This window comes from Otolemur garnettii, unplaced genomic scaffold (genome assembly GCF_000181295.1).
Source record: "Otolemur garnettii isolate 467f Iridium unplaced genomic scaffold, OtoGar3 scaffold00177, whole genome shotgun sequence".
Classification (NCBI taxonomy): Eukaryota; Metazoa; Chordata; class Mammalia; order Primates; family Galagidae; genus Otolemur; species Otolemur garnettii.
The window spans coordinates 130136-139157 of NW_003852572.1; the positions used below are offsets into that span (position 1 = coordinate 130136).

General features: G+C 40.0%; 2 non-coding genes across 2 annotated transcripts; one reads left to right on the forward strand and one right to left on the reverse strand.

The window, feature by feature from the left end:
* The first annotated feature begins 3513 nt into the window (after positions 1–3513).
* On the forward strand, positions 3514–3620 carry LOC111728662. The gene has a single exon (XR_002775890.1). It is a non-coding gene; the product is annotated as a U6 spliceosomal RNA (small nuclear RNA).
* Positions 3621–4852: 1232 nt separating this feature from the next.
* On the reverse strand, positions 4853–4959 carry LOC111728660. Its single transcript, XR_002775888.1, has one exon. It is a non-coding gene; the product is annotated as a U6 spliceosomal RNA (small nuclear RNA).
* Positions 4960–9022: the final 4063 nt, after the last annotated feature.

Here is a 9022-nt window from a genome sequence, read left to right on the forward strand (position 1 = left end):
TCACCTCCCGAGGCTGGCTAATGAGAGAGGGCAGCAGAGAGTTCACCGTGGAAGCAGCGCTCTTGCAATTGACTGTCAGAAGCGACCGCCACCTCTTTGCTGTGTGCTTCATAGGAAGCGAGTCTGTGGGACCAGCCAGCAGCCATTCACAGGCACGATTTACAGCCTCAAACTTCTGAGCTCACGCGGTCCTCTGGCCTCAGTCTCCTGAGTAGCTGGGACTTCGGGAATATGCCCTCATATCTGGCTCACTTTATTTGTTCAAGTTTATGTTAATAGTATATTACTGGATTTAATGTCTACAACTTGCTTTTATGAGTCAGCATTACAGTTTAGGGGCCTCAGGTTGCATGCTACATATTATTCTTTTGCAAACATTTGCTTCCAGCCTATGTCTTTCCTTTTTGTCCTCTTGACATTTTCTTTCACAGAGCGGAAGTTTTTAATTTTAAGAAAGTCCAGCTTTTCAGTTGTTCCTTTTATGGACTGTGCTTTCAGGTTTTTTTTTTTTTCTTTTTGAAACAGAGCCTCAAGCTGTCCCCCTGGGTAGAGTGCTGTGGCATCACAGCTCACAACAACCTCCAACTCCTGGGCTCAAGCGATTCTCCTGCCTCTGCCTCCCAAGTAGCTGGGACTACAGGTGCCCACCACAACGCCCTGCTATTTTTTGGTTGCAGCCATCATTGTTGTTTGGTGGGCCAGGGCTGGATTCGAACTTGCCACCTCAGGTGTATGTGGCTGGCGCCTTAGCCATTTGAGCCACAGGCACCAAGCCCAGTATTGTTTCTAAAAATTCATTCCTGGCTGGGCGCCTGTGGCTCAAGTGGCTGAGGCACCAGCCACTTACACCTGAGCTGGCAGGTTGGAATTCAGCCCAGGCCCGCCAAACAACGAGGGCTGCAACTAAAAAAAAATAGCCGGGCGTTGTGGTGGGTGCCTGTAGTCCCAGCTACTTGGGAGGCAGAGGCAGAAGAATCGTTTGAGCCCAGGAGTTGGAGGTTGCTGTGAGCTGTGATGTCACAGCACTCTACCCAGGGAGATAGCTTGCGGCTCTGTCTCAAAAAATAAATAAATAAATAAAAATCCATTGCTATACCAGGATCGTCTAGGTTTTCTCCTGATTATCTTCTCAGACATTTATCTATTTGTTTTTTAGAGACAAGATCTCTCTCTGTCACCCAGGCTAAGTGCCATGACATGATAATAGCTCACAGCAATCTCAGACTCCTATGCTCAAGAGATCTTCCTGCCTCAGCCTTCCTAGTAGCTGGAACTGTAGACATGTGCCACCATGGCTGGCTAATTTTTATTTTTTAAAATTTGTTTTTAGGGACATGGTCTCACTAAGTTGCCTCGATTTTTGTGACACCTGTAGAGTCTATGACTAGACTTGTTTTTTTGCATGTAGATGTCCAGTTGTCTAAGCACCGTTTGTTAAAGATACTGTCTCTGTGCTGTTACATTGTTTCTGCTCCTTTGTCAAAGGTCAGGTGACTATATTTATGGTCTGTTTCTGTCTGTTCTCTTCCTTTTACATATTAATCTAATTTACTTATTAAACTGCTAAAGAAATACTGCATCATATGAGAAGACCACTCTGGGATTCTTTGTCACCAATAGGGTGGCTAACAATTTAATTCAGTTCTGACACTATCCACCTGGAGTTTGCATCAATTCTCACACATTAAAGATGTCAGCACCACTAGGTTCCCCCACTTCAGATGCCAGTAGCAAGTTCCAGGCCACCTGTCCTCCTAACTGACCAGCTATAATTTGGGGGTGCTCACAGCCCCCTCCTCAGGTTTGATAATTTGCTAAAATAGCTCACAGATCTCAGGAAAACACTTTACTGATGTTTATTGGATATAACTCAGGAACAGCCAAATGGAGATGCCTAGGGCAAGGTCTGCAGGGAAGAGTATGAAGCTGCCCTGCCCTTTGTTGATTTTGTCATTTTTTTTCTAAGTAGGTATTCCTGTTATGTATAATAATGACAGTTTTGTCTCTTCCTTTCCAATTGTAACATATCTCATTCCTATTATTTTCTATTAGCTTTGCCAAAGCTTCCAGGACTATGTTAAACAGCAGTGAGAGTAGGCATTCTTTCCTAATGCTTGAACCTAATGTAATGCCTCCTTTGATATTGCTGTAAGCTGGGATATAACCTTTAAGGAAGTTTTCATCTGTTTCTGGTTTTCTAATTGTCTAAACCAGTGGTTCTCAACCTTCCTAAAGCCGAGGTGTATTGTCATTGTTACAAAGGGGTTGCAACCCACAGGTTGAGAACCACTGGTCTAAACCATAAGCAGCTATTGAACATTACTAAAAGCTTTATCAGCACTGATTTAGGTAAATGTGTACTTTTTCCTCTTCAGTCTATAAATGTGGTAAATTACACTAAATGTTTTCCTGATGTTGAACCATCCCTGCATTCCTCTGTAACTTCAGCCTGATCATGATATAGTAAGATTTTTTGGAGACAGAGTCTCATTCTGTCTCCCTTGGTAGTGTGCCTGGTACCATTGGTGGAGAGCTCACAGCAAACTCGAACTCTTGGGCTCAAGTGATTTTCTTGCCTCCCAGTAGCTGGGACTACAGGTACCTGGGACTACAGGTACCTGCCACAACACCCAGCTATTTTTAGAGACAGGGTCTCACTGTGGCTCAGGCTGGTCTCAAACTCATGAGCTTAAGTAATCCACCAATCTCAGCCTCTCAGAGTGCTGGGATCACAGGCATGAGCCACTGCACCCAGGCTTTGCAATTTTAAAATACAATATTAGATTTAGATAGCTAATATTTTATTTAGGTTCATAAGTTAAATGGTCCTATAATTTTTTAAATTCTTGAGTCATCCTTATCTGGTTTGGGAAGCAAAACTAATTCAGCCTCACAAGATGAACCACAAATCTTTCTCTTTGTGCCTGTTTGCTTTCAGCTCCATTTATGTTCTTTTGTGTGCCCTGACAACGTCAATTCATAGTAGGGACTTAATAAGTATTTGTTGTGGTTGAACCAAAAATGGGTCAAGCTGGAGATGGTCTAGGCCAGGGGTCCTTAAACCTTTTAAACGGGACCAGTTCACTGTCCCTCAGACCATTGGAGGGCTGGACTGAGGGCCTTGGGACGAGTCAGCTGCTAAGCAGGACAGGCAGCGGTGGCAAAAACACCCAGTGGGCCGGAGTTTGAGGATGCTTGGTCTAGGCAGTCAGCTAGCATTTCTCAGACATCACTCTTCTCCCCTGGCTATCACCTGTTGTCTGGCCCCCAGATCACTAGCAAGGAAGGAAATTCAGTTTCTATGTCGTGCCTTTCTATTTTCTTAACTGTACCCTTTTTTTGTTGTTGTTTTCTTTATTTTTTTGAGAGTCCAGAAATTAACTATGTCTTTTTTTTTTTTTTTTTGGCAGGTTTTGGCCAGGGCTGGGTTTGAACCCACCACCTTCGGCATATGGGGCTGGCGCCCTACTCCTTTGAGCCACAGGCACCGCCCTTTTAAAAGTCAAAAGTTTTGTGCTCACTTCAGGAAGACATATACTAAAATTAAAATGATGCAGAGTACATTAGCATGGCCTTTGCCTGTGGAAGACAAGCAAATTTGTGAAGCATTCCATATTTTTAAAAAGTATTTGTGATGAAGTTCAATGTATCAATATATTTCTGTTATGGTTTGTACTTTGTACTCTAAGAAGTCTTTGCCTAACTCAGACCAAAAATATTTTTTTTATGCTTATTCCAGAAATTTTAACTTTTACATCAATTCAACTTAATATTTTTTTATGGTATGTGTGTGGTTTATTTTTTTCCCATGTGGAAGTCCAATTATTCCAATACTACTCATTGAAAAGATTATTCTTCCTCAATTAAACAGCCTGGACATCTTTGTTGATAATCAATTGACTGTATATGTATACAGCTACTTCTAGATTTTTTATTCTGCTCCATTATTCTACTCCTACATATCTATCCTCATTCCAATATCACACTTTCTTGATTACTGTAGCATTATAGTAAGTCTTAAAATCAGGGAGGATAAACTCTTTAACTATGTTCTTCAAACAGTTAAGTTTTATAAGTAAAAACTGATTATTAGGTAATTTGTGAAACAAGTGCCCTTCCCTATGTATGACCCTCAAACTGACTTTGTTCTTTTCCCTGTCATGGAGCTTCACTGAGGTCACTGAGGGTAAGAAAGTGTGAGGGAAGAGACCCAGAGTGTAGCCAATCTCCTCTACTTGGGATGTCCACATAGCCCTTCTGGCTAATGAGATAAGACATTTCAGATGTCACAGCTGCCACACAGATATTTCCCTATGAGAAAATATTGGCAGGAAAGTAATAATAGGTCAGTACAAATTCATCACTGCTATAAAACAGAATCTTAATATTTATGTCTACTAATAATAAATAGTGACATCTTCATCCTTGAAGACATGTTTTACAACATTTGCTCCCTCTGTGTTATTATAAGAAACACTCCACTACCATTTATTTGATTAATTGCCGGGAATTCATCCCTCTTTTTTGTTTAAATAAATAACTTATACATAAATAATTATGTTTAGCCCTACATAATTACCAATCTACTGCTACGGTTAGTAGTGGTAGTGAAAGTAGTGGTAATAGAGCTCTATGCTGTTTATAAAAAGCAAACATTTTTCATGTGGTAATTGTTTCTCAAAGCAGACCTGCAAGGCAGCTACTCAGCATAACAACTACTAGATAATACATCTCCTTAGAATGATATTTAAAAAATTAAATCCATGTTTCTCAAAGGCACATGGCTGCACCACAGTGTTTGCAGGTGAGGGCAGGCACGGAGGTAGAATGTTTCTTTTTTTTTTTTTTTTTTTTAAATATGGAACGCTTCACGAATTTGCGTGTCATCCTTGCGCAGGGGCCATGCTAATCTTCTCTGTATCGTTCCAATTTTAGTATATGTGCTGCCGAAGCGAGCACGGTAGAATGTTTCTTGTGTGAGAATTGAAATCAGTGCTATTGCGCCCACAGTGCTATAATTTCCAAATTAGTCAGTGTTCATTAACATACCCTACTGAATTGAAAATTAAGTATTAAATACAGACTTGATTACATTTTCCTAAAAGATCCCTAAACCAGGCTCTGATTGCCTAAAGCAATGTGATCTTTTAAATGATGACAGCAAAAGGGTAGCTTGGGTTTTGACTGGTGGCTCGTTCATGTTCATGTGGTCTTCTAGGGACTGCAGTATGGACTGGGTTTCTGGGGTCCTACAGCAGGAATTGTAGGCTTCCCTAGAAGTGTGTGGAGGCTGGGAACACTTTTATGGATCAGAACAGGCTTCTCTGGCAACACGCTGCTGTTCTGCACTGCACCCTCCCTCCTGCCCCGTGTAGGTCCTTCCCATCCATCCACCTCAACCCACTGCCCACAGTGTTATCGTTGCCTTTGTAGGGAGGGCAGGAAGACACAGAAAGTCAACTGGATTTGTGCAAATGTGTTTTAGGTTTATATCTTCTAAAATGTAAGGCCTTTTGTTGGCAAGGTGTTATAGACCAGGAATAGTAGTCTATTGTGCTCTCGCACTGGTCCACAGGTATTGGATGAGAAATGCATACATTTCTCAGCCTGCAGATATTAAGAAATTAACAATGTTCTTTTCTCTTCTTGGAGAAAAACTTTATAGTTTTTAACAGAGAATTTCAAAGTTCCTAAGCTAGTCTTTAGGAAGAGGAGAAAAAGGAGTAAATAACAACCTCCCACCTGTGACGGCTGACTTTGGGTGTTACCTTGATAGAATGAAGGGACACTGGCAGAGAATTATTCATCCTTGGCATTTCAGTGGGCACTGAGCTAGTTCCTCTTCTACTGAGAGGGAAATCAAAGCAATTTTGCGTTTAGTAAGAATGAGTAGGCAGCCCCAGGTGTGTCTGTGAGGGTGTTTCTAGAGATTAGCAAGAGTCAGTGGACTGAGTGAGTGAGACCCATCCTCCATGAGGGTGGGTACCTTTCCAATCAGCTGGGGTCCAGACAGAGCAAAAAATCAGAGGAATCGGCTGGATGTAGAGGAAGTTGGCTGTAGTCCCAGCTACCCAGGAGGCTGAGGCAGAAGGTTCATTTGAGCCTGGGAGTTTAAGCCCAGCTGGGGCAAGACAATGAGACCCTCCATTTCCTAAAAAAAAAAAAAAAAAAAAAGGCAGAAAGGATGAATTTTTGCTCTTTCTCTTCCAAAGTCAGGATGACCTTCTTCTCCTGACCCTGAACATCAGAAAGTTGGGTTCTCCAGATAGGCTTTTAGGTTGTTTACAATTTGGGGCTATTATGAATAATGTTATGAATATTTGTGGGCACGTTTTTATGTAGATATGTTTTCCATTCTCTGGGTTATGTATTTGTGACTTCAAAATCTTAATGCAATTAAACTATTGTTTAAGTGAATTGATGTAGACTGTTACACTCCCTAGGGATGAATTCACATATGAGAGTAGCTCCATCTTATCACATATACAACATTTAAAATTACTTCACTATGAATTTGCTATTTGAACTTGGACCAAAAAATGGTGGAACTGAAGATTTAAATGACATGATACATTATTTACAGTCAAATTATATATACAGAAATAATCATGAATATCTAGAAAGGAATTTAGTAAGGACGTTAAAATACTGATATCCTATGACCATGTGGGATTTGTTCCAGAATGGAACAAAATTATTCCATTTACTAGCTTAAGCTTTTTTTTTTTTTTTTGGGGAGTCTCACTCTGTTGCCCTGGATAGAATGACATGGTGTCACCGCTCAGAGTAACCTCAGTCTCTTGGGCTCAAGCAGTCCTCTTGCCTCAGCCTCCCCAATAGTTAGGATCACAGACGCCCACCACAACACCTGGCTAATTTCTCTATTTTTTTGTTTTTGAGACAAAGTCTCACTATGTTGCCCTTGGTAGAATGCCATGGTGTCACAACTCACAGCAACCTCAAACTCTTGGGCTTAAATGATTCTCTTGCCTCAGCCTCCCAAGTAGCTGAGACTACAGGCACCCACCACAACAGTTGGCTATTTTTTGTTGCAGTTGTCATTGTCATTTAGCTGGCCTGGGCTGGGATCAAACCCACCAGCTTTGGTGTCTGTGGCTGGCACTGTAACCTTTGTGCTATGGTCATAGAACCAGTTTTGTTTTGTTTTGTTTTCTTCAGGGTAACAAAGAGAGATTTCATTTAGAAGGAACAAAGAGAAGTGTAGATCACTACCAAAGAGAGTTAGAAGTGGGTCCCTCTCCCAAAGGAGAATAGGTAAGAGAGGTAAAATGTTAAAAGCATTAGAAGGAAAAATGGATGAATATTTTTCCACTTGGGGGATGGGAGGCTTGTAAAACTATATCACAAAAAAGTCAAGAGGGAAAAAGACTAAGATTGATAACTTTGACTTTTTAAACTTCTGTATTGCAAACAAACAAAAAACAAGCTCACAGCTCATGCTATAAAGAAGGGAGAAAAACAGATGATAAACTGGGAAACATTTTGCAACATAACACATAACAAAGGGCAAAAATAAAAAATATATTTTACATATATGGGGAAAAGTAAGATAACAAGAGAATATTAACAGGAAATTTATGAAAAGAAGATATCCAAACGACCAGTAAGTATCTGAAATGTTCAACCTTATTAGGAATCAAAAACCAGCCAAATAATTTCAAAAAGATCATTGAAATATCTTTTTTTTGTCCAATTGACAACTTTTAAAAAGTTAATAACATTCAGAGTGGAGACAGTTTTAGGAAATGGGTACTTTCATGTCCTACTGGTGGAATTATAACTTGGTACAATATTTCTAGAGGATGGTTTTGTTATGCCCACAAGCTCCCCCAAAGACCACACCACCAGACATGTCAAATTAAAGAAGAATCCTTTATTGAAGAGCTGGCCAATGACAGCCTCAGTGTCCCAACATGGGGTTTCTGAGAGCGGCCCCAATTTGTCTAAGGCTCTGACTTTTATGCGGCAAAATATTTTCAGGGGCAAATAAACATAGTCATAGAAGGGAAAAATAGCAGTTAGGGGAAATCACGAGAGCAATTAGTAATTTTTCTTTGCAAAACAGGTACAATCGGATAGGGAGGGGGACTCGCAGAGGAGGATCATAAACAACATGATCATAAAAAGCTGTAATCCATAAGGATTATGTGGTCAGTAAAGGCATTTACAGTTACACTGGGAAGAAAAACAAAGAACTAGTTTTTAGAGGTAATGGGATGTGACAGAAAGGGAGTGAACAGTAAAATGCAGTCAAACTTGCTCTTTTAACATTTTCATATCATATACAAATAGCACGAAGACCACCTTACAGTTTGGTAACGTACATAAAAATGTTCAAAAACTCCTATATAGGAATTAATTCCAAAGAAATAACTGAATAATTGAGAACAGATGGAACCATGAAGATGCTCACTGTGGTATTGTTTGTGACAGTAGAAATTCAGAAGCCTAGATATTTGGTAAGTTACAGACATGCATTCAGTAGATTGTAGTAGACATGCAGTCTACTGTAAAATAGTAAAATAGCTCTGTGTTGACAGTTGTGGGAAGATGTCTGGGACAAATGATTGACAGAAATATGTTTCAGAACAGAAAGTACAATGAAATCACATTGAAGTAAAATCGCAAAAAAAAAAAAGAAAAAAGAAAAAAAGAGTGCCTAATCATCTTTTACCCTCATTTTATCCAAATAAAAACAAAATTGTGTTTGTCTATAAATGTCTATATCTACATAGAAGAATGTCTTGAGGGTATTTACCACACTGATATGGTGGGATTTTAGGGACATTTTTTACTTTCTTCTTTGTATATTTCTGTCATGTGAGAATTTTCCTTACAATGAGTATGTATCATATTTTAAAAACAGTAAATGCATTACATGTAAAACCAGTTTTCCTATAGTGACCCTCTTGTGGCTCCTTTCACATGGCAGTGCATGCCTTAGCAGCCTGGCACAGATGTGGGAGCAATGACCATGTCCGGGCCATTTCTTCTCCCAAAC